Genomic DNA, 26,421 nt, shown 5'->3' on the forward strand with positions numbered 1-26,421 from the left:
CTCCTCCAGGGGATCTTCCCAATCCAGGAATTGAACCTGGGTCTCCTGTATTGCAGGTTCCCTGGGGACCATAAGGCATCTGGAGGAGGTTCCTAAAATACCAGATCTCCCATCCCGAGCTGAGACTGTAGTTTTCCAGCCCCTTGTTTCCAGATGACGAGTGTTTTTCTATCAGAGACAGACTGATGAACTCAAGACTATCTCATCACTGAACTGAAGGCTCTTCCTCAATGTTTTTTTATCATGCTTTTTATGTTTTAAACTATGCCAGAAACTCAGGGGAAGTCATTCACGGAGGATCAATTCTATAAAAGGGAAATTACTGACAATTTGAGCCAGACATGAACATAGCTTTTATGATCTCTTTTTTTGCTTTCACCACTTGAAATGTCAGAGCAAAATGCACTTTAGATGCTGTATTTTTATTCTTTCAACAAGTATTTAGGTTGAATGAATGAGATTGTGAGTGAGGTACTTGGGTAATTGTTTTTTTTTTTTTAATGAAATTAGCTCCAAAATGTTAATATTTTCATGCTTGGAAACATTCCTTCTCAATGACTCTCTCTGAATGAGACTCTGTTCTTTTTACTCTCTGCAATTCTTTTTTTTTTTTTTTGAAATATAACTGATTTACAATATCATATTCACTTCAGGGGGTACAGAACAGTGATTCAGTTATGCATGTAAATATTAATATATATATATATATATATATATATATATATACTTTTTTCAGATTCTTTTCCAATATAGGTTATTACAAAATGTTGAGTATTTTGTATTGTGCTCTACAGATACTATTGGGGATTCCCTAGTGGCTCAGAGAGTTAAGAGTCTGCCTGCAATTTAGATTGACCAGAGTTCGATCCCTGGGTCCGGAAGATCCCCTGGAGAAGGAAATGGCAACCCAGTCCAGTATCCTTGCTTGGAAAATCCCATGGATGGAGGAGCCTAGCAGGCTACAGTCCAAGTTGCAAAGAGTTGGACATAACTGAGTGACTTCACTAATACAGATACTATTGGTTATCTGTTATCGATAATAGTGTGTATGTCTTAATCTCAACCTCTTAATTTACCCTTTTTGCAAGTCTTGCAGGGACTTTGGCTAAAAGGAATATAGTCTTGGACTTCCCTGATGGTCCACTGGTTAGAACTTGGTGCTTTCACTGCGAGGACCTGTGTTCAGTCCTTGGTCAAGGAACTAAGGTCCTGAAAGCCACATGGCACAACCCCTGTGAAAAATAAATAAATGAAGAGGGATATAGGCTGGTCTCAGCAGAAATGGGATAATGTGCTGTGGCTAAATAAGTATCACTGGGAACAGACCACTGAGTAAAATGGTTGCTTTTGGATCTGAATCTGGGTGGCTTTTGGTGATGATAATCATTCTCTGGGCTTCAGCTGATTGTTCTGTAACCTAGCAACTGGTATATCTGTTTCAAGGGTAGGGTGTGAGGGTCGGGGGAGTGGAGAAAAAAGTCATAAATATGAAAAAACCATCTAAATGGTAGTGGTGGTGTTGTTCGGTCTTTCAGTCGTGTCTGACTCTTTGCGACCCCATGGACTACAGCACGCCAGGCTTCCCTGTCCTTCACCATCTCCAGGAGTTTGCTCAAACTCATGTCCATTGAGTCGGTGACTTCAAAGCATCCACATGAGTCGACTTGATGTCATTTTCAAACTAACTTGGTATCATTACTGGAAGGATACTTTGTGGCAAAAATGAAGAGGAGAGACAGAGTCAGAGGAACTCTGAAAACCCTGTTACTAAGGCTGTGGTTTGGGGAGAGGCATTTAAGCTTGTTGAGCATCATTTTCCATAGTTTCAAAGATACTAACACCTACTTTCTAGGCTTTTTGTAAGGATTAGGTGACATAGTGTCTATCTGATGCAGTATCTGAGAAGTAATAGGTACTAAAAATGAGTAATTATTAGTAACATGATTGCTTAGAAAACAATTTTATTTATTTATTTTCTTTTTAAAGTCTATTTTCATTTTGGTTGCACGGGGTCTTTGTTGCTGTGTGCAGGCTGGTTGTGGCGAGCAGGGACCACTCTCGTGGCAGCGCACGGGCTTCTCACTGTGGTGGTTTCTTTTGTTCCGAGCACAGACTTCAGTAGTTGCAGTTTACCTGTTCTAGAGCCCCGGCACAGTAGTTGTGGCACATGGGCTTAGTTATTCCATGGCATGTGGAATCTTCCCAGACCAGGGATCGAACCCATGTCCCCTGAAATGGCAGACAGATTCTTATCCACTGTATCACCAGGGAAGTCCAGGAATACAATTTTAAAAGGTGAAATAAATCTATGCACAGGTCGACTTTTACCTACATGAAAGTAGAAAACAGAAACAAATTATTATTGTGTCTAAAGTGCCCTGTTTATAACTGTATGTCTGTTTATAACATTTTTTCTGAAGCAATTTCAGAAGCTTTAAGTTGACTGAGCATTCAGAGTATGAAGCACTGTGTCCCTGTTTCCCGGTCACGTCAAGAGGCAATAAACTATTGAAGTATAATGTGTTAGAAAGCATCATTCAGTTTAATTCAATTTCATTCTATTCTGCAGATATTTCTAGAACACAGCAGACATTTCTAGATTAGCAAGGCACTATAATGTGGGGACCTTAGAGGTGAGAGCATAAGTGATACACTGAAAAATGTAAGCCGATTACTATAGGAACAGACTTGGTTATCTGATGCCCTTGACCCTGAATCCTGTAACTTTCTGTGATCTTGAATATCTTGTAGTTTCTTTTCTTCCCTCAACTGTAAACCAGAGAAGAACAAATCTGATCTTTCAGGGCCGTTGTAAAGAGGAGAGGAGAGATACGTATGCAGGATGCCTAGCATTGAGAGTACAAGATCACTGCAAGCTCTTTTAAAGTGTGGAGGGATGGCTGAGCCTCCAAGAAGACTTGATGGACAGCGGAGACCTGGCAGTGATAACATCCATCACCGATGGGCGTGGCAAGGTGTCCTCTCAAAGGATGCACTCCATTGCCTCTTCTCTCTGTTCTAGACTGGAGGCCACCCCAGTCGTGGGTTTGAGCCAGCCAGTGGTGAGAACGGGCCTGAGGGAGGTGAGCTCAGTGCTGCACAGATTTGAACTGCTTGGAGAGTGAAGCTCTCCCCCAGCCTCACTTTCTTCCTTTGACACATTGGGGAGAAAATGCCTCCTTGAAGTACTTCACATGGTGGGTGGAAGAGAACTGACATGACAGACAGGAAATGGCTGTGTAAACAGCAAGTTGCTGAACCAGTGCTAGAGATTGCTATCAGCTCCCCAAAAGGAAGGCGCAGAGAAAATCCTATCAGCTACTGAGTTCTCTGAGTTCTGTATTCCTCTGGCCAGGAGCTTTTGTGATCACTGGTCTTCCCAGTTGGCTCAGTGGTAAAGACTCTGCTTGCCAGCTCAGGAGACACAAGAGATGCGGGTTCAATCCCTGGGTTGGGAAGATCTCCTGGAAAACGAAATGGCAACCCACTTCCATATTCTTGCCTAGGAAACCCCATGGACAGAGGAGCCTGGAAGGCTACAGTCCATGGGTTGTAAAGGAGTCTGACATGACTTAGTAACTAAACAACAATAATAAGAAGATGGGGGACAATTGCCATTCCAGTCTGAAGCCTCTCTACTCAAAATGTGAACCATGGGTGGACTAGCAGCATTGGCATCATTGGGGAGCTTGTTAGACATGCATGACTGGGCTCCCCATCCCACATCTACCCAGTCAGAACCTGCATTTTAGCAAAATACTTCTGAGTCTTAGACACATCTGGACTTCCCTGGTGGCTCAGATGGTAAAGCATCTACTTACAATGCAGGAGACCCATGTTCAATCCGTGGGTCAGGAAGATCTCCTGGAGAAGGAAATGGCAACCCACTCCAGTATTCTCGACTGGAAAATCCCATGGATGGAGGAACCCCGTAGGCTACAGTCCATGGAGTCGCAAAGAGTCAGACATGACTGAGCGACTTGACTTTTGACTTTATAGACACATCAAAGTTGGAGAAGCCTTGGTCTACAGGCCTTGGTGTTAAAGAGGAAAAATTGATAGCCAGGAAGTTAACCAGCCCTGGACAGGAAGTTCTATGATCCTGGAGGTGAAAGGATGTGAGACCTGCACACACCTTTGCTGTGCTGGGGTTGCTTGGCATGATGTCAGAATTAGAGGCGATAGGAGAAGGAGAGAAAGAAGAAATGCCGTCACTCAGGAAAGGCTGGAAAGTGCCAGGCCTCTGCAAAAGGTGGGAGTTATGGACAGCCACCTGCAGCCACTGAGTGGTTCCCTCCCCAGTGGTCCTGTCACTTTTGGAGCTGGTGGTTCAGGCGATCCTTGGGGGAAAACCCAGGCACATCCGCTGTCTTAGTGAAGTTAGTGAGGTTGCTCAGTTGTGTCCGACTCTTGCAACCCCATGGACTGTAACCTACTACACTCCTCCGTCCATGGGATTTTCCAGGCAAGAGTGCTGGAATGGATTGCCATTTCCTTCTCCAGAGGATCTTCCTGACCCAGGGATCAAACCCAGGTTTCCCGCACTATAGGCAGACGATTTACCATCTGAGCCACCAGGGAAGTCCGCTGTCTTACCTGAGCCTAACTCCTTTCCAAGACCCTAATGAGCTCACTCAACGTCACAAAGGCTTCTCATGAGGAGACACCACTTAGGAACTCTTTGTTATCAATTAGTTAATCATTAGGTCCACCGGCACTTACTGATGGCTGGACTAACTACACCTAGAAGCACCCTAACATTTTCACTGTTACGAGATAAATCAGAGTTGGAGCCCGTTGTCTGCCCAGGTATTTTCAGGCTTTCTTATCTTTCATCACATGGTTCCCTCTGCTTGAAAACCTTTCTCCTCCCTTCTCTTTTCAGTTTAACACTCATATACACCCGTGCTGGATTCATGTCAATGTATGGCAAAACCAATAGAGTATTGTAAAGTAAAATAAAGTAAAAATAAAAATTAAAAAAAAAAACACTCAATGGTGTTCTTATCCTTTAAGACTTAGGTCAGTCGCCCACTTCTCAGTGTGACCCTGATCTCAGTGGGACTTTCACTTAGTTTGGGGTAAGAGAACTCATGGATGCTAAGGACCAGAAAGGGAATTTTCCCCCTTAAAGTGCTCAGTGACTTACATTCTCCATGGGACTCCATGGAAAGTCTTAATGCAGTGGGGAAAGGTGTTTATGACTCCCAGAGGGCACCTCCTTTGTTGCTGGCACTTCCTAGGTGTTTTACAGCAATTGACTTATGTCATTTTCACACGAGGATTTTCCTAGTTGTGTGTCATCATCTCCATTTTACGCACAAAGAAAGTAGAGTCAGTGAAACTTGGATTTATAGACAGCATTCTCCAGTTCCTAAGTTCTGCTCCCCCTGCTCTCTGCAGATTAAGTGGGGAGGAGGATGTGGAAGAAGAAGGGAGACCTTGTATATGATGGGCGGCCCTGGGTAGCATCACCAGGCTCCCAGATCCCCTGGAAATCTAGCTCAGGAGGGAGCACATGTGGTAATTTCTAGTATGGGCCATTCAGACCACTGTCCATCTCTCACTGTTCCGTGGATTTCTGTTGGATGGAAATTAGGATCCTGTAACTTCAAACATCTGGATGGACTGAGATGAGAGGTCCCTTCGCAGTACCATGAAATTAAAGGAAAAAACATAGCTCCTTGTTTTTCTTGACGAGATATTCTTTCTGTCTTTCCTTCTTTTTTTTTTTTTTTCTGTCTTCCCCCACCCGTCTCTCTTTTTCTTTCTTTCCCTCTTTCTTTTTAAAGTGGGTGTATTTAGCCATTATAACTGGTTAGAAGCCAGAGATAGTTAGGCGTCTTCTGGTTGGAACAGAAATAGCCCTGTTAGCCGTGGCCTGCATCCAAGCCCCTGTGAACAGCTTCCCGAGAAGATCTCCATATAAATGGTTCCTTCAGGACTCCCCTTTGAATGCTTTCTTGGTCTTGGGGGTCTGAAATGGAGCCAATTTGAGAGAGTTCCAGGCATTTCCCACAGGGCCTCCTTCCCCAAAGCCTTTCAAAGCAGTCCCAGAGGTCCAAGCATCTTCTCTAACTCAGGACTCCCGCCACTGTGAGGAGTTTGGAAAACTTGCCTTCAGCCTCCTGACACCTTTGCCCCAACTCTTGAAAGGGCTCAGACCTGGCCAACTTTTCCTGCAGCGCAGAGACAGTGCCCAGGATGGTAATAAATGTTTGCAATGAATGTTTGTTAGTTTTAACTGTGAAATACATTGGAACTGTGCTGAAAGCCTCTGGAGCTGAGTCGTGCTGGATTCCCAAGTTCATGGATGGCTACGGACCTCTGGGTGTCTCTCCAGTTACTAATAATGAATGGATGAAACAGACGAGTGACTTGTACGTGCTCATAAATATATAAGAGAGCATTTCAGTCAACTCATTCATATTTCCAGTATTCACAGCGCGGATGTGAAACCTGGGATAATTGTGTGTCTGTTAAAACAATGATAACAAAACCCAAGTCACTTCCCGCAAAGCGCAATAGGCAAAGGTATGGACTTGGCCAAAGTGGGTTTGTATTCATGCTTTCTTTCCAGGAGGATGTTTTCAGATAAGTCACCTGGACTCTCTGGACCTATTTCCTCATCACTATTAGTTGTGTTAAAGGAAAAGCCTTTGCTCAAATAAGATGAATATCAAAATACTTTGCAGAGGATAAGGTTAATCATACTTTCATTTACCTAGGCTAATTTTTAGAGGCTGACAAACTGGGCTTAAAAAAAATTTCTAAATGACTCCAGCCTGAATTAGTAATGTTTTACGGGGTTCAAAATGCTTATGTAATAGGTGGGGGAAGGCAGCTGAGGATCAGACAGGGTTAATAACCATCCAAGTCCTTACAGGCATGGTTCATGCATGCGTTTGCGCTCAGTTGTGTCTGACTCTCTGGACCCCATGGACTGTATAGCCTGCCAGACTCCTATGTCCATGGGATTTTTCAGGCAAGAATATTGGAGTGAGTTGTCATTTCCTTTTCCAGGGGATCTTTCCTACAAAAGGATCGAATCTGCATCTCTTGCATCTCCTGCATTGGCAGATGGGTTCTTTACCAGCTGGGCCTCTGGGGAAGCCCACAGCCGTGGCAGAATAGTCCTTCTGAATCTCAAATTCTGTGTTCTTGGTTTCTTCTTCCCATGACCCAGAAGAGCAGTCACTATACACCAGCTTACGTTCTTCCCACTCAGGTCACCACAGTGCTGTGTGGCCTTGGGCAACTCTCTTGCCCTCTCTGGGCCTCTACTTCCCCATCTATAAACCTGATGATTTCGAGGTGCCTGCCATTCATTTAGAATTCTAGTTCATATTCACCAGAAGACTTTTTTAGAAAGAGCACTCATTTTCAAAATCCAAATCTCCCCTTGGCTTGGATTGATTTCTTCTTCCCCTAGGCTAGTGAGGAAATTTCCTTAGATTTAATTATAGCAGATGTGATTTTCTTGAGAGTGAGGGTAAAGGAACATACCTTACAAATATTTCTTTGTATCTTCTGAAGACCCTAGCACAGAATTGGCACAGAGCAAGTATTCAGGAAATGTTTGCTGCATTGAAAACCAATCACCCAGGGGGTTACCACCTTGATAACCTGTTTCCTGGTGGCTCAGATGGTCACAAATCCACCTTTAATGCAGGAGACCTGGGTTCTATCCCTGGGTTGGGAAGGTGCCCTGGAGAAGGGCATGGCAACCCACTCCAGTATTCTTGCCTGGAGAATCCCCATGGACAGAGGTGCCTGGTGGGCTATAATCCGTAGGGTCACAAAGAGTTGGACACAACTGAGCAACTAAGGACAGCACAGCATCATAGCTAAATTGGTAATTAAGGAAAGTATAGAGAACCATGGGGAAATGACTGAGACAATCCTGATGAAAACAACGCACCCTGAGATGGTCTCTACACTCTGATTAAACCACAAAATGCACCCATCTGGACAAGGGTAAGAGTGCAATAATAATAATACCACAGTGACTAATATCCATTGAGCTTTTATATGTCTAGAGGTTTTCTAAGCTTTTCAAATACATCATTTCAATTAATTGTCATAAAATCCTCATAAGGAATGTAACATTACTATCCCCATTTTACAAATGAGAACATCGAGTCCCAGGGAGGTTAAATAACCTGAAGTTGATCTGACTTTATTTCTTAGAACACTCCTACAATTTCCACTTCAAACAACTGTTTATTAAGCATCTACTGTGCACTATTGCAAGATTTTTGGGAAAATAAGAAACAGTAAAACTTGAGGTCCTTGATATCAAAGCTCTTAGAAGCTAAATGACACTAGAAGATGTACCACATAAAAAATATAGGGAGTAGGATTTGAAATTGGATGAATCATCATGCAACTTTTTTTTTTTTTTTTAATGAAACAGACTGTATCTATATATTTACAGTGGGGGAGGGCGGTTCCCTTGTGGCTCAGCTGGTAAAAAATCTACCCGCAATGCAGGAGGCCTGGGTTGGATCCCTCGGTTGGGAACATCCCCTGGAGAAGGGAAAGGCTACCCACTCCAGTATCCTGGCCTAGAGAATTCCATGAACTATATATATAGTGCATGGGGTCACAAAGAGTCAGACACAACTGAACAACTTTCATTTTCACTTTCACATAGATTTACAACAGGTTTGGGTTCATAACAAAACTGAGAGGAAGATAGAGAATTCCCACCAACAGCCCTATTTCCTAACATGCACAGTCTGTCCTGTGATCAACATCCCCCCACACCCCTGCCCAGGATAGTACATTTGTTACAGTCAATGAATCTACACTGAAGCATCATTATTGCCCAAAGTCCATAGCTTATATTAGGGTTCACTTCTGGTGTTGGGCATTCCATGTGTTTAGACAGATAATGCCGTGTGCCCATCACTGCAGCCTCATACATGCAGCATCATTTCCACTGCTCTATAATACTTTGCATTCCACCTATTCATCCCTCCCTCTCTCTGGCCCCTGAAAACCACTGATTTTCATACTGCCTCCATCGTTTGCCTTTTTCAGAATGTCCTATAGTTGGAACCATATAGAATGTAATCTTTTTAGATTGACTCCTTTCGCTCAGTAATTTATACACTTTTAAGTTTCCTCCATGTCCTTCCACGGCTTGAACGCTCCTTTCTTTTTAGTGCTGGATAATATTCCTATTACCTGGTGGCTCAGTGGGAAAGAATCCTGTCAATGCAGGAGATGTGGGTTTGACCCCTGGTCAGGAAGATCTACTGGGGAAGGAAATGGTAATCCACGCCAGTATTCTTGTCTGGAAGACCCCATGAACCAAGGAGCCTGGCGGGCAATCCATGGGATTGTAAAAGAGTCACGTGGTTTAGTGACTAAACAACAACAACAAATATTCCATTGTTTGGATGTACCGTAGTTTATCTGGAGGATGTCTTTTTTGTTGCTTCCGCATTCTGGCAGTTATGAATGAAGCTGCTATAAACATCTGCTCTGTGACTTGGAACAAGATATTTTATGTCTTCAAACTGCAAGTTCTTTATCAAATAGAGATAGTAACAGAGGCAGGATAACAATAGAGGTTAAGGACTTGGACTGAAACAGACTGGGTTCTGATGGTGGTGCTGACACTTACTAGACCTTGGCTGTACTGGATCTCCAGTGAGGGTGATAACAGTTCCTGCTTCAAGAGTTTGCTACGAAGCTTTAGCGAATTAATAGTGTAAAGAGATTAGGACAGTGCCTGAAAAACGGTAAATACTAAGGGTTTGTTAAATTGGTGAAATAAATAATGGCCATCTCACAGTGTATCCTTCAAAGCTAAAGGAAGGAGCATGTGCATTATCTCGTATGTGTGTGTACTTAGTCACTCAGTCATGTCCACCTCTTGGCCATCCATGTACTGTAGCCCACCAGGCTCCTCTTTTCATGGGGTTTCCCAGGCAAGAATACTGGAGTGGGCTGCCATTTCCTCCTCCAAGGGAGCTTCCTGATCCAGGGATTGAACCCACGTCTCCTGAGTCTCCTGCATTGGCAAATGTATTCTTTACCACTTGAGCAATCTGGGAAGTCACATGACCTAGAATAGGAGGAATATCTTGTATATGGAAGATATTCAATTAATGTTGTTTCTTTCTTCCTTTGCCCTTGTCCTTCCTTTCAAAGTACAGCACCAGGAGCATTTTCTGCCTACTGCTGCAGACAAGGTGTGAACCATGGTTCCCAAACTGGGCAGCACATGGGAATTGCTAGGTGAAGCTTGAATAGTCCCAACCCAAGCACATCTTAGATCAATTAAATCAAATTGGCTGTGGATAGAACTTAGGCATCAGTGTTTTCAAAACTCTCCTTTGTGATTCCAAAGTGCGGTCAAGTGAGAGAAACAGTAGTACATCTGGGTTCCAATGGGATCCTGGAAGGGGCCAGGGAAAGTTTCTTCCTTTTTTTAAAAAAATACTTTTAATTTATTTATTTAATTGCTTTTATTTTTAGTGGGCTTTCTCTAGTGGCGGTGAGTGGGGGCTGGTCTTCCATGTAGTGTACAGGCTCCTCATTGCAGTGGTGTCTCTTGTTGTGGACAGTGGGTTCTGGGCGTGTGGGCTTCAGTAGCTATGGCACATGGGCTTAATTGCTCCAAGGCATGTGGAATCTTCCCCAACCAGAGATTGAACCTGTGTCCCCCACATTGGCAGGGAGATTCTCATCCCCTGTACCACCAGGGAAGTGCCAGGGAAGGTTTCTTGATATTGATCTTCTTTTTGTTGACTCCTAGAGGCTGTCCCCTCAGCTCACTCCACCTCAGAAGCTGCATTCACACCTTTGACAAATTGCTATTGGCACCTGTGGTGTGCAAGGCACAGAGGATGTATCTTTGAGCAAGCCAAGTTAAGTTCTGTCGTCTTGGGGCTTACCCTAGAAAGGGTAGCAGATAGCTTATGTGCTTTGTGACCCCATGGACTGTAACCTGCCAGGTTACTCATGAGATTTCCCAGACAAGAATACTGGACTCGGTTGCCATTTCCTTCTTCAAAGCCTCTTCTGTTTCAGGGATTGAACCCGAATCTCTTGCGCCTCTTGCGTTGGTAGGCAGATAATAGTAACAGACAGACACACGTGTAAGAGGATGAATCTTATGCTGAGAACGATAGTTTGAAGAGCCACAAAAGAAAAGAGCAACAGCAGAGAGTGACTGGGGTGGGGTGGGTCCAGAGGGCTTTCTGCTAAGCTGACATGGAACTAAGCCCAGAAGGAGAACATAGCGTCTGTCCTAGGAGGACTATCCCAGGGGGAGACCACAGCTTCATGTGTTGAGGGATAGAAAGTCCATGAACCTGGGGTATAGTAGCAATAGCAGGGGCCTGGACAGGAGCCTGGAGAGGCAGGGGCCTGAGCTAACAAGGCCTTTCGGAGATGTTGAGGATTTCCTTTGGGTTTTCTTTGAAGTGTGATAGGAAGTGTCTGGAGGTTTGGCTGCAGGGGGAGAGATGTAACCTGGATTCTGTATTTCAAACATGGTCCCTGTTGGGTGGAATGTGGAGGGTTAAGGATGAACAGTGATGGTAGGGAGAATGGGTAGCAGGCTACAGGTGCAGCCCATGCTGGAGAGCTTGTGGTTTGGGCGAGGAGATAGCAGTGAAGAAGGATGGCAGTCATCAGATTCTAGATGTGTGTTTTTTTTTAATTTTAATATTTATACAATTTTTAAAGGTTACTTTCCATTTACAGTTATTACAAATTATTGGCTGTATTCGCTGTGTTGTACAACACATCCTTGAGCCTGTCTTACATTTGACATTTTGTAGCCCCACACCCCTACACTGTATCGCCCGTACCCCAGATGTGCTTTTATGAAAGACCCAGAGGGACTTGTCATCGGATAGGATGTAAAAGATACAGGAAAAAAAAAAAAAAAAGCAGGATCAAAATGACTCCCAGATGGTGGACCTGAGCATTTGAGTGGATGGTGCCAGTTTTAGATGGGGAAGACAGAAGAATATTTAGGGAGAGGAGTGTGGTCTGGATGTCTTGGAGTTTGTACCGGTGGCTGGACTGGAGGGAGGGGCAGGGTTCTTTGCTCCTATGCTGATACGGGAATCCCAGGCTCATTCAGAGTCTGTTCCATGGCCCTTTGGTCTAGGAACATTTGGAAGAAACTGTGATCCCACCTCTGAACATCCATGAGATGTCCACAGTGATATTCCAAATGCTGTGCAGAAGAGTCCCTGGGAACCTTATCATACAGAGTGGTTTAAACCATTATATTTCCACCTCCCCCCACCCCTTTCTTTAGAAGCAGAGCTGAGCTCAGTTAACTCAGCAAATCCATCTCAGATATCTTAAAGCCGAACTTTGTAATTTCTTTTCCAGAGACTTCCTTGAAGAAGCACAGTGAAAAGAACCCCAGGCTGGAGCCTGGCAGCCTGGCTTTGTGATCTTGGGTGAGTCACTTAACCTCCCAGAGCCCCAGTTCCTTCATCTGCAGATGAGGGGGTTGGATGGGGTATTCTCAAGGGTCTCTTTGAGCGCTAATGATCTGGTTTCTTAAGGCAGATTCCTTCCTTGGCTCCTATTAAAGAGGCAGAGAGAGGAGGGCAGAGTCCCTGCCTGCATCAAAGTGTGCGCTCCCAGAGCCCTCGCCTTTTGCCAGTGGGACTTTCTCATCCTGCCTTTTACAAAGTCAAAGGAGGAAGAATGTGATATTGAAAGACTTGTGTGGATTCTGACATGGGAATTGATCAGGCCTCCTTGAGCACCTACTAGGAGCCTGAGCCTAAGCTGGTCACTGGTGAAATAGAGATAATGAAGCAAAAGAAGGAAGCAAGGAATTTAAAAAGAAAAAGGTGATTCATTTTCTCATCTTAAAAAACATTCTCAATGTCCAGTAATAATTTTATTGAACCTTTGTTGTTGCTTGGTCACTAAGACGTTTCTGGCTCTTTTGAGACCCTTCTGAGCCCATCAGTTCCTCTGTCTATGAGATTTCCTAGGCAAGAATACTGGAGTGGATTGCCATTTCCTTCTCCAGGGATCAAGCCCATGTTACTTGCATCTCCTGTATTGACAGACAGATTCTTTACCAGTGAACCAACTGGGAAGCCCAGATTGAACACTTACCCTGCACTAACATAAATTAATATGAGATAAAGGAACTATATCACTTAATTCTCATTTAAGATGTTGGAGTCCTCCTTTTTTTTAAAATTAATTTTCAGAATGACTTTGTGCCCAAATAACTTTCAAAGTGAATGATGACATTTTTAAAATGTTTATGAACTCATAGATTTTTGTATATGTATTGATTTCAAATTTCCTTCCTTTCAGTTATTTTTGGTTTTCATCCTAAAATTGTGTCATTTTTGATTAGGGGCAGTCCTTCGGATTGGCTCCTGTAAGTCTTTTGGCACCACACCAGCAATCTTTGTAAGCTTACTTGTGGATAAAGAATCTGCCTGCAGTGCTTGAGACCCACGTTGGGAAGATCCCCTGGAGAAGGGAATGCCTACCCATTTCAATATTCTTGCCTGGAGAATTCTGTGAACTGAGGCATCTGGCAGTCTACATACAGTCCATGGGGTCACAGAGAGTCAGACACTACTGAGCTCACTTTCACTTTATTCTCTGTTACAACATTGTTTCATTCTTGCTACAGTCCTTGCCTTAGAATTCTTGCTGCAGAAAATTCTTAAAGAGACCAACTTACCTGCCTCCTGAGAAATCTGTGTGCAGGTCAAGAAGCAACAGTTAGAACCGGACATGGAACAACAGACTGGCTCCAAATCGGGAAAGGAGTATGTCAAGGCTGTATATTGTCACCCTGCTTATTTAACTTACATGCAGAGTACATGATGTGAATGTTGGGCTGGATGAAGCACAAGCTGTAATCAAGATTGCTGGGAGAAATATCAGTAAACTCAAATATGCAGATGACACCATCCTTATGGCAGAAAGCAAAGAACTAAAGAGTCTCTTGATGAAAGTGAAAGAGGAGAGTGGAAAAGTTGGCTTAAAACTCAACATTAAAAAAAAGAAGATCATGGCATCTGGTCCCGTCAGTTCATGGCAAATAGATGGGAAAACAATGGAAACAGTGAGAAATTCATTCATTTTGGGGGTGGGGGGGTGGGTTCAAAATAACTGTAAATGGTAACTGGAGCCATGAAATTAAAAGACGCTTGCTCCTTGGGAGAAAAGCTACGACCGACCTAGACAGCATATTAAAAAGCAGAGACATTACTTTGCCAACAAAGGTCCATCTAGTCAAAGCTATGGATTTTCCAGTAGTCATGTATGCATGTGAGAGTTGTACCATAAAGAAAGCTGAGCACTGAAGAACTGATGCTTTTGAACTATGGTGCTGGAGAACACTCTTGAGAGTCCCTCAGACTGCAAGGAGATCCAACCAGTCCAACCTAAAGGAAACCAGTCCTGAATATTCATTGGAAGGACTGATGCTGAAGCTGAAGCTCCAATACTTTGGCCACCTGATGTGAAGAACTGACTCATTAGAAAAGACCCTGATGCTGGAAAGGATTGGGGGCAGGAGGAGAAGGGGACGATAGAGGATGAGTTGGTTGGATGGCATCACCGACTCGATGGACGTAAGTCTGAGCAAGCTCTGGGAGTTGGTGATGGACAGGGAAGCCTGGCATGCTGCAGTCCATGAAGTTGCCAAGAGTCGGACATGACTGAGCGACTGAAATGAACTGAGCTGAAAACTTAGGATTGCCAGAAGTTATAGGCAGAGTTGGGATTTGATCTTCACTTGTCTCCAAACCCCTCAGCATTATATCATATAATCAATTTGAAGAGATACAATTAACACAAAGGAAATAATTAGTCAATAGCAAAGAGAATGTTAATTAATTTAACAAGGGTGCCATTAGATTGAGGTGGTTCTAATGTGTTAAGCAGCCCAGGTGTGTGTGTCAGTTGCTTAATCATGTCCAACTCTTTGCGACCCCATGGACTGTAGCCCACCAGGCTCCTCTGTCCCTGGTATTCTCCAGGCAAGAATCCTGGAGTAGGTTGTCATTTCCATCTTCAGGTGATCTTCCCAATCCAGGGATCGAACCCAGGTCTCCTGAATTGCAGGTGGATGCTTTACTATCTGAGTAACTAGGGTAGCTCCTAAGTAGCCTAGGAAGGAAAACCAAACCTAAGCCTATATTGCCTCAAGATTAAGAAATTCAAACCCAAAGGTAACCAAACATAAATAGCCAACTAGACTCTCCTGAATGAGGCAAATAAATTATAACCAATCAAATAATTTTCTTGCTTTGCTTCTTTGTCTTCTCTGTAAAAGTTTTGACCCTGGCTCCTGTCATTCTGATGACTTCTGGTTTGGTACTATCTGATGGGAATCAGCTTTTGCTCAAATAAATGCTACAAGATTGTCATATGCCTCAGTTTATCCTTTAACAAGTGGTACATGTCTTAGTACAGTTCTTCTGTGTATTCTTGCCACCTCCTCTTAATATCTTCTGCTTCTGTTAGGTCCATACCATTTCTGTCCTTTATCGAGCCCATCTTTGCATGAAATGTTCCCTTGGTATCTCTAATTTTCTTGAAGAGATCTCTAGTCTTTCCATTCTGTTGTTTTCCTCTATTTCTTTGCATTGATCGCTGAAGAAGGCTTTCTTATGTCTTATTGCTATTCTTTGGAACTCTGCATTCAGATGCTTATATCTTTCCTTTTCTCCTTGGCTTTTTGCTTCTTTTCCTTTCACAGCTATTTGTAAGGCCTCCCCAGACAGCCATTTTGCTTTTTTGCATTTCTTTTCCATGGGGATGGTCTTGATCCCTGTCTCCTGTACAATGTCATGAACCTCATTCCATAGTTCATCAGGCACTCTGTCTATCAGATCTAGGCCCTTAAATCTATTTCTCACTTCCACTGTATAATCATAAGGGATTTGATTTAGGTCATACCTGAATGGTCTTGCGGTTTTACCTACTTTCTTCAATTTAAGTCTGAATTTGGTAATAAGGAATTCATGATCTGAGCCAGTCAGCTCCTGGTCTTGTTTTTGTTGACTGTATAGAGCTTCTCCATCTTTGGCTACAAAGAATATAATCAATCTGATTTCGGTGTTGACCATCTGGTGATGTCCATACGTAGAGTCTTCTCTTGTGTTGTTGGAAGAGGGTATTTGCTATGACCAGTGCATTTTCTTGGCAAAACTCTCTGAGTCTTTGCCTTGCTTCATTCCGCATTCCAAGGCCAAATTTGCCTGTTACTCCAGGTGTTTCTTGAAGTCCTACTTTTGCATTCCAGTCCCCTATAATGAAAAGGACATCTTTTTGGGGTGTTAGTTCTCAAAGGTCTTGTAGGTCTTCATAGAACTGTTCAACTTCAGCTTCTTCAGCATTACTGGTTGGGGTATTGACTTGCATTACCATGATATTGAATGGTTTGCCTTGGAGACGAACAGAGATCATTCTGTCATTTTTGAGACTGCATCCAAGGACTGCATTTCAGACTCTTTTGTTGACCATGATGGGTACTCCGTTTCTTCTGAGGGATTCCTGCCCACAGTAGTAGATATAATGGTCATCTGAGTTAAATTCACCCATTCCAGTCCATTTTAGTTCGCTGATTCCTAGAATGTCGATGTTTACCCTTGCCATCTCCTGTTTGACCACTTCCAATTTGCCTTGATTCATGGACCTGACATTCCAGGTTCTTATGCAATATTGCTCTTTACAGCATTGGACCTTGCTTCTATCACCAGTCACATCCACAGCTGGGTATTGTTTTTGCTTTGGCTCTATCCCTTCATTCTTTCTGGAGTTATTTCTAGATGATCACTCATCTAGAGCTAGACATCCTGGAATGTGAAGTCAAGTGGGCCTTAGAAAGCATCACTATGAACAAAGCTAGTGGAGGTGATGGCATTCCAGTTGAGCTATTTCAAATCCTGAAAGATGATGCTGTGAAAGTGCTGCACTCAATATGCCAACAAATTTGGAAAACTCAGCAGTGGCCACAGGACTGGAAAAGGTCACTTTTCATTCCAATCCCAAAGAAAGGCAATGCCAAACAATGCTCAAACTACTGCACGATTGCACTCATCTCACACTCTAGTAAAGTAATGCTCAAAATTCTCCAAGCCAGGCTTCAGCAATACATGAACCATGAACTTCCTGATGTTCAAGCTGGTTTTAGAAAAGGCAGAGGAACCAGAGATCAAATTGCCAACATCTGCTGGATCATGGAAAAAGCAGGAGAGTTCCAGAAAAACATCTATTTCTGCTTTATTGACTATGCCAAAGCCTTTGACTGTGCGGATCACAATCAACTGTGGAAAATTCTGAAAGAGATGAGAATACCAGACCACCTGACCTGCCTCTTGAGAAATCTGTATGCAGGTCAGGAAGCAACAGTTAGAACTGGACATGGAACAACAGACTGGTTCCAAATAGGAAAAGGAGTACATCAAGGCTGTATATTGTCACCCTGCTTACTTAAATTCTATGCAGTGTACATCATGAGAAACGCTGGACTGGAAGAAACACAAGCTGGAATCAAGATTGCCGGGAGAATTATCAATAACCTCAGACATGCTGATGACACCACCCTTATGGCAGAAAGTGAAGAGGAACTAAAAAGCCTCTTGATGAAAGTGAAAGAGGAGAGTGAAAAAGTTGGCTTAAAGCTCAACATTCAGAAAACAAAGATCATGGCATCTGGTTCCATCACTTCATGGCAGATAGATGGGGAAACAGTGGAAACAGTGTCAGGCTTTATTTTGGGGGCCTCCAAAATCACTGCAGATGGTGATTGCAGCCATGAAATTAAAAGACGCTTACTCCTTGAAAGAGTTATGAGCAACCTAGATAGTATATTAAAAAGCAGAGACATTACTTTGCCCACTAAGGTCCGTCTAGTCAAGGCTATGGTTTTTCCCGTAGTCATGTATGGATGTGAGAGTTGGACTGTGAAGAAGGCTGAGCGCCGAAGGACTGATGCTTTTGAACTGTGGTGTTGGAGAAGACTCTTGAGAGTCCCTTGGACTGCAAGGAGATCCAACCAGTCCATTCTGAAGGAGATCAGCCCTGCGATTTCTTTGGAAGGAATGATGCTAAAGCTGAAACTCCAGTACTTTGGCCACTTCATGCGAAGAGTTGACTCATTGGAAAAGACTCTGATGCTGGGAGGGATTGGGGGCAGGAGGAGAAGGGGATGACAGAGGATGAGATGGCTGCATGGCATCACTGACTCGATGGACGTGAGTCTGAGTGAACTCCGGGATTTGGTGATGGACAGGGAGGCCTGGCGTGCTGCGATTCATGGGGTCACAAAGAGTCTGACATGACTGAGTGACTGAACTGACTAACTCACATATCTTTTGATTGATTCATTAAGCATCTATTAAGTTTCAGTGATATGCCAAGTTCCATGAGATGAGTAAATCAAGATTCCTGTCCCCGAGGAGCTCATGTTTCTTTAAAGGCTGATATTTGTGGTCATGACAGTGAGTAGGGAAGGAATTCAGTGTGGACTGGGGAGGCCTAGGAGACTTCTGGGATAGAATTAGATCTGGCCTTAATCTGGCCAATTAAGAACTTTTCTGGAAAGAGGCATTCCAGGTAGGGGATGACCCGAACAAAGACCCAGAGGCAGGAACCAGGCTGGCAGAGGAGGTGGCAGTGCCCATTTGTCCCAAATCATTCATCTTCCATAGGCTTCTTGACTCTAAGAAGAGTGGGAGTCCTTGATTGAGTGTGCTGTGAAAATGACTCTCGAATGGCAAAAGAACTTTCAAGTTTTATGTTACAGGGAAGGCCAAAGATTATGGGCATATTCCCTCTCCCCCAAACTCTTCATTTTGTTTGTTTGTTTGTTTTGGTATTGTTTTATTAAACGATTTCCATGCAGAATGAGAATAGCAGCCCATTTTGCATGGGAACTGGAGTGGTGTGTGTGCTTGTGATTTCTGAGTTCTCAGAGAGTAGAGACTACATCTCATTGGTCTCTGTATCTTCAGTGATCACTACATGATAGGCTCTTAATAATTTTCTTTTTGACCTCAACACACTGAATTCATAACTTCCCCAGCCAGAGATTGAACCATGTCCCATGTATTGGAAGCTTGGAGTCTTAACCACTGGACTGCCAGGGACATTCAGCTCTTAAATCTCTTTTAAAAACAAAAATAAGTTTTCTTCCAAAACATTTATACTGTTTGATTAGATGATTCCACCATGCGTCACTGAGAATTTACTACAAAGAAATCATTAGGAATGTGGATGCAGCCTTCGCCACAGATGTTCATCACAAAAGTATTCATATCAATAGAGCATGAGAACCAGCCTAAGGTGAATGTTTAATCACACCCATTCTGTGCTATTCTAGGTATGATTGCCTTGAAGCCTGATGTAGATGTTAAACATCATGGTTGTGGGGAGTTCTGAGTCATGTGAGAATATGCTTAGGATATAAAAATATGTGGGCTACGAAATTATAAGCAGAAAATGACCCTACCTGTATCTAAATGCACAGGGAGAAGCCTTGCAAGAAATATACCAAGGCTGACAGCCAGAGCTCCTCTCTGGCATGGTTGTCTTCTTTGTTTTTTTCTCTATTTTGTAAAATGGGTGAGCCTTACTTTCATGACACAAAACAAATGTTGTATGAAGGATAGTCATGGTTCTACATTATCTACTGATGACTCAACATTTTAACAAGTGAAAAGCTGAGTGTTATTATTTTGTTACTTAAAACAGAACCAGAAAGTCAGGAGGGGTGATGGATGCATTCGGGAAGGGTGGGTGGGTCGGGTGCGGGTGTCCAGCTGAACAGTTCAGGAAAAGGGGTGAGGTCACCAGGTAGGCAAGATGATGTCCTGGGGGGCGTCGCATCCTTGCTGGCTCCTACCCCTGATCTCCGGCTACCTGAAGAGGTAGCTAGGCCAACGCTGGTGGAAACTCCAATTTTACAGTCATTAGGGGCACAGTGGGCTGGGCCTTCAGCGGAGGCTTTGATCTGGTTAACCTCGCTGGGGGTCAGGCAGCTCTGACCCCGGCAGTGTTCTCACTCTAAAGCCGCAGCCGGGTCACCGCTCCTATTGTCCCGCCGGCCGACATTAACTCCCGGGCCAGAGAACAGGGCCCGCTCCCCACCACCAGCCTCCCACCCAAGTGGGCATGCTTTGTTCACTCCCCATCGGCTCCCATTGTGCCTGCTGAGGGGGAAAAAGCCAGCGTTCATTTCCTCACTCTAATGGCTCCATCCTCTTCCAGCCCATAAGCATTTTGTCACTGTGACCCTGGAGGTTATCCAGGCCTTTTGATCTTGCCCACCTAGAGCCCAACTCTCCAGCTGCCATCAGGGGCCTGACCCCCCACCCAGAGGGTGTGCCCATTGAGTGACTGGGCCCCAGGCGTGGAGGCCCTTAGCTAACTGGTTGGGGGCCTGGGATTTGGAGACCAGTGTGGAGTGGCTTCCCAGATAGCTTGGCTGGTAAAGAATCTGCCTGCAATGCAGGAGACCCCGATTCAATTCCTGGGTCAGGGAGGTCCTCTGGAGAAGGGATAGGTTACCCACTCCAGTATTCTTTAGGCCTTCCTTGTGGCTTAGCTGGTAAAGAATCCACCTGCAACACCGGAGGACTAGATTTGATCCCTGAGTTGGGAAGATCGCCTGGAGAAGGGAACAGCTACCCACTCCACTATTCTGGACTGGAGAATCCCATGGATTGTAAAGTCCCTGGGGTCACAAAGTGTCGGACACTACTGAGTGACTTTCAGTTTGTGGAGTGGGTTCTCGTGCGAGATAATTTCTCTTCACCACAGCCCTCTCTTCTCAGAAATGAAAAGCCTGAGGGGGTGGAGTCTTTTTCCATCTAGGAAGAGGTGAGGGGGGCTTTATACTAAGCCTCTCAGTTCAGTTCAGTTCAGTTGCTCAGTCATGTCCTACTCTTTGCGACCCCATGGATTGCAGCATGCCAGGCTTCCCTGTCCATCACCAACTCACGGAGTTTACTCAAACTCATGTCCATTGAGTCAGTGAATCCATCCAAACATCTCATCCTTTGTCATCCCCTTCTCCTCCTACCTTCAGTCTTTCCAAGCACCAGGGTCTTTTCCAATGAGTCAGTTCTTCATATCAGGTGGCCAAAGTGTTGGAGCTTCAGCTTTAGCATTGGTCCTTCCAATGAATATTCAGGACTGATTTCCTTTAGGATGGACTGGTTGGATCTCTTTGCAGTCTGAGGGACTCTCAAGAGTCTTCTCCAACACCACAGTTCAAAAGCATCGATTCTTTGGCATTCAGCTTTCTTTATAGTCCAACTCTCACATCCATACATGACAACTGGAAAAACCATAGCGTTGACCAGACGGACCTTTGTTGGCAATGTCTCTGCTTTTTAAATGCTGTCTAGGTTGGTCATAGCTTTTCTTGCAAGGAGCAAGTATCTTTTATTTTCATGGCTGCAGTCACCATCTACAGTGATTTTGGAGCTCCCCCAAATTAAGTCTCTCACTGTTTCCATTTGTTTCCCCATCTATTTGCCATGAAATGATGGGACAGATGCCAAGATCTTAGTTTTCTGAATGTTTTCTGAATCTAAAGCCTCTAAGGGGGTCAGTGGAGAAATAACTCCAGAAAGAATGAAGGGATGGAGCCAAAGCAAAAACAATACCCAGCTGTGGATGTGACTGGTGATAGAAGCAAGGTCCAATGCTGTAAAGAGCAACATTGAATAGAAACCTGGAATGTCAGGTCCATGAATCAGGGCAAATTGGAAGTGGTCAAACAGGAGATGGCAAGAGTGAACGTCAACATTCTAGGAATCAGCTAACTAAAATGGACTGGAATGGGTGAATTTAACTCAGATGACCATTATATCTACTACTGTGGGCAGGAATCCCTCAGAAGAAATGGAGTAGCCATCATGGTCAACAAAAGAGTCCGAAATGCAGTACTTGGATGCAATCTCAAAAACGACAGAATGATCTCTGTTCGTCTCCAAGGCAAATCATTCAATATCATGGTAACCCAAGTCTATGCCCCAATCAGTAATGCTGAAGAAGCTGAAGTTGAATGGTTCTATGAAGACCTACAAGACCTTTGAGAACTAACACCCAAAAAAGATGTCCTTTTCATTATAGGGGACCGGAATACAAAAGTAGGAAGTAAAGAAACACCTGGAGTAACAGGCAAATTTGGCCTTGGAATGCGGAATGAAGCAGGACAAAGACTAATAGAGTTTTGCCAAGAAAATGCACTGGTCATAGCAAACACCCTCTTCCAACAACACAAGAGAAGACTCTACGTATGGACATCACCAGATGGTCAAGACCGAAATCAGATTGATTATATTCTTTGTAGCCAAAGATGGAGAAGCTCTATACAGTCAACAAAAACAAGACCAGGAGCTGACTGTGGCTCAGATCATGAATTCCTTATTACCAAATTCAGACTGAAATGGAAGAAAGTAGGGAAAACTGCAAGACCATTCAGGTATGACCTAAATCAAATCCCTTATGATTATACAGTGGAAGTGAGAAATAGATTTAAGGGCCTAGATCTGATAGACAGAGTGCCTGATGAACTATGGAATGAGGTTCGTGACATTGTACAGGAGACAGGGATCAAGACCATCCCCATGGAAAAGAAATGCAAAAAAGCAAAATGGCTGTCTGGGGAGGCCTTACAAATAGCTGTGAAAAGAAAAGAAGCAAAAAACCAAGGAGAAAAAGAAAGATATAAGCATCTGAATGCAGAGTTCCAAATAATAGCAATAAGAGATAAGAAAACCTTCTTCAGTGATCAATGCAAAGAAATAGAGGGAAACAACAGAATGGGAAAGACTAGAGATCTCTTCAAGAAAATTAGAGATACCAAGGGAACATTTCATGCAAAGATGGGCTCGATAAAGGACAGAAATGGTATGGACCTAAGAGAAGCAGAAGATATTAAGAGGAGGTGGCAAGAATACACAGAAGAACAGCACAAAAAAGATATTCATGACCTGGATAATCACGATGGTGTGATCACTCATCTAGAGCCAGACATCCTGGAGTGTGAAGTCAAGTGGGCCTTAGAAAGCATCACTATGAACAAAGCTAGTAGAGGTGATGGCATTCCCGTTTAGCTATTTCAGATCCTGAAAGATGATGCTGTGAAAGTGCTGCACTCAATATGCCAGCAAATTTGGAAAACTCCGCAGTGGCCACAGGACTGGAAAAGGTCAGTTTTCATTCCAATCCCAAAGAAAGGCAAAGCCAAACAATGCTCAAACTACCGCACAATTGCACTCATCTCACACTCTAGTAAAGTAATGCTCAAAATTCTCCAAGCCAGGCTTCAGCAATACGTGAACCGTGAACTTCCTGATGTTCGAGCTGCTTTTAGAAAAGGCAGAAGAACCAGAGATCAAATTGCCAACATCCGCTGGATCATGGAAAAAGCAAGAGAGTTCCAGAAAAACATCTATTTCTGCCTTATTGACTATGCCAAAGCCTTTGACTGTGTGGATCACAACAAACTGTGGAAAATTCTGAAAGAGATGAGAATACCAGACCACATGACCTGCCTCTTGAGAAATCTGTATGCAGGTCAGGAAGCAACAGTTAGAACTGGACATGGAACAACAGACTGGTTCCAAATAGGAAAAGGAGTACGTCAAGGCTGTATATTGTCACCATGCTTATTTAACTCATATGCAGAGTACATCATGAGAAATGCTGACTGGAAGAAACACAAGCTGGAATCAAGATTGCTGGGAGAAATATCAATAACCTCAGATATACAGATGACACCACCCTTATGGCAGAAAGTGAAGAGGAACTAAAAAGCCTCTTGATGAAAGTAAAAGAGGAGAGTGAAAAAGTTGGCTTAAAGCTCAATATTCAGAAAACGAAGATCATGGCATACGGTCCCATCACTTCATGGTAAATAGGTGGGGAAACAGTGGAAACAGTGTCAGACTTTATTTTTTTTGTGCTCCAGAATCACTGCAGATGGTGATTGCAGCCATGAAATTAAAAGACACTTACTCCTTGGAAGAAGAGTTATGAGCAACCTAGATAGTATATTCAAAAGCAGAGACATTACTTTGCTGACTAAGGTGCGTCTAGTCAAGGCTATGGTTTTTCCCATAGTCATGTATGGATGTGAGAGTTGGACTGTGAAGAAGGCTGAGCACCGAAGAATTGATGCTTTTGAACTGTGGTGTTGGAGAAGACTCTTGAGAGTCCCTTGGATTGCAAGGAGATCCAACCAGTCCATCCTGAAGGAGATCAACCCTGGGATTTCTTTGGAAGGAATGATGCTGAAGCTGAAACTCCAGTACTTTGGCCACCTCGCATGAAGAGTTGACTCACTGGAAAGACTTTGATGCTGGGAGGGATTGGGGTCAGGAGGAGAAGGGGACGACAGAGGATGAGATGGCTGCGTGGCATCACTGACTCGATGGACGTGAGTCTGAGTGAACTCCGGGAGTTGTTGATGAACAGGGAGTCCTGGCATGCTGCGATTCATGGGGTCGCAAAGAGTCGGACACGACTGAACTGAACTGAACTGAAAGCCTCTAATCCTCTACAGTCCCACCCCTGCTGACTGGCCGACATATCTCCTACCCGTGGCCTCAGAGCACTCCTAGAATTCTGTTTGCTTCTTGTGCCCTGAATGTCCTGGCCTCCCTGATCCTCCACAAATTCTCTGCAATCTCTACACTAATGGAACCTTTGAACAGCAAGGAGATCAAACCAGTCAATCCTAAAGGAAATCAATCCTGCACATTCATTGGAAGTACTGATGCTGAAACTGAAGCTCCAGTACTTTGGCCACCTGATGTGAAGAGCTTACTCACTGGAAAAGACCTTGATGCTGGGAAAGACTGAGGGCAAGAGGAGCAGGGGGTGACAGAGGTTGAGATGGTTGGATGGCATCACCAACTCAATGGACATGAGTTTGAGCAAACTCCGGGAAATAGTGAAGGACATGGAAGTCTGGCATGCTGCAGTCCATGGGTTCGCCAAGAGTCAGATACGACTGAGTGACTGAACATCAGCCCCTGAATGTCCTGGCCGCCGGGATCCTCCCCAAGTTCACTGTAGCCTCTGCACTGACGGAACTCTTCACACCCCTGGAGTGCAAGCAGGGGCAGCCTCTTCCCCTCACACTGGGTCCTCCATGACTAAGCTCCTTGGATGTGGGCACCGTGTTTTCTTCCTTGATAGATCCCTTCTTCCACACATGCCTCCAGCAGGGGCCTGGAACAATGACCTTGTAATGTTTAGGGACTTCAACACAGGTGTGGGATGAGTTCCAGTCTTTTCTAAAGCAGCTTTATACAATAGGGAAGGGCTTAGGGACCAAACTCTTCTGAATTAGGTTAGATGGTTGAGAGGTGGTCAAGGTATTTTAGAAGGGTTTTGGTAAGTTAAAAAAAAAAACAAAAACAGAAGGATCAAATCATATGCTCCCTTAATTCCTACAAATAGGAATCAAGTACCTTCTCTGGGTAAATATTAAATGGCCCTTAGCCCTGAGAATGCAGAAAGGAAAAGAGTCTTAGCCCTAGTCTTCAATGGGCTCCCAGTCTGGAGGTGGTGACAGGTACACAAGGAGGACAGCATAACCCATCACAGGTGTGATGACAGGTGGACTCGTAGGCATGTTGAATTCTACAGGGAGACAGGAGGAGCTGACCCTTTAAGAGAAGGTAAAATCGATTGAGAGAGATGTAAAATATTCACAATAATAAATTTAGTAGGCGATATTGGACAGCCTGGAAGAATTCATCTATTTCCTCCAAAGTGAATAATCTCAACTCAAATTCCAATTAATGGCTTTGAGGAAACTACACTGAAGCATCAAACAGCAAGTTAAATACAGCCTTTTCTGTCCGCCCACCGCTAGACAGCCGGGTGCCCTTTATTGACATTTGAGTCTGTGCCTCTGCAGGAAATCCAGGCTTGCCCATAGGCAGTCTGCCACAACTTCCTCTGCTCTGTGCCAGCTCCTTAGGAACCTACCTGCAGTCCCCTCCACGGCCGGGTGGAGTCTGTACTTAGTCATTAACCTGTCCTTTTCAGCCCAGATTTTCAGCCCAGAAGGCAAACTTAGGTTCTTTCAGTAATACTCCCATTTATTCATTCATTGCTATCCAATCAATAATCTATTCTGTGTCAGTCAAATAATTCTCATTTATTCATTCCACAGATGCTTTACTAAGTGCCTAGAACTGTGTTGTTATAAGTTCAGGAGATGCAAAATGAATGCACAGTGATGTCTGCCTTCAAGAACACTATTTTAGTGAGTGTCTCTTACAATGTCACCCGGGAAACGCCATGTGTTAGGGGACCTGTATCTGGGAGTATTTAAGGCAGGCAAAGCTTTGCTAGACAAGATTGCCTGCAGGCTCAGTCGATTCAGTTGTGTCCAACTCTTGATGACTCTATGGTCTGTAG

This window comes from Ovis canadensis, chromosome 3 (genome assembly GCF_042477335.2).
Source record: "Ovis canadensis isolate MfBH-ARS-UI-01 breed Bighorn chromosome 3, ARS-UI_OviCan_v2, whole genome shotgun sequence".
Taxonomy (NCBI): Eukaryota; Metazoa; Chordata; class Mammalia; order Artiodactyla; family Bovidae; genus Ovis; species Ovis canadensis.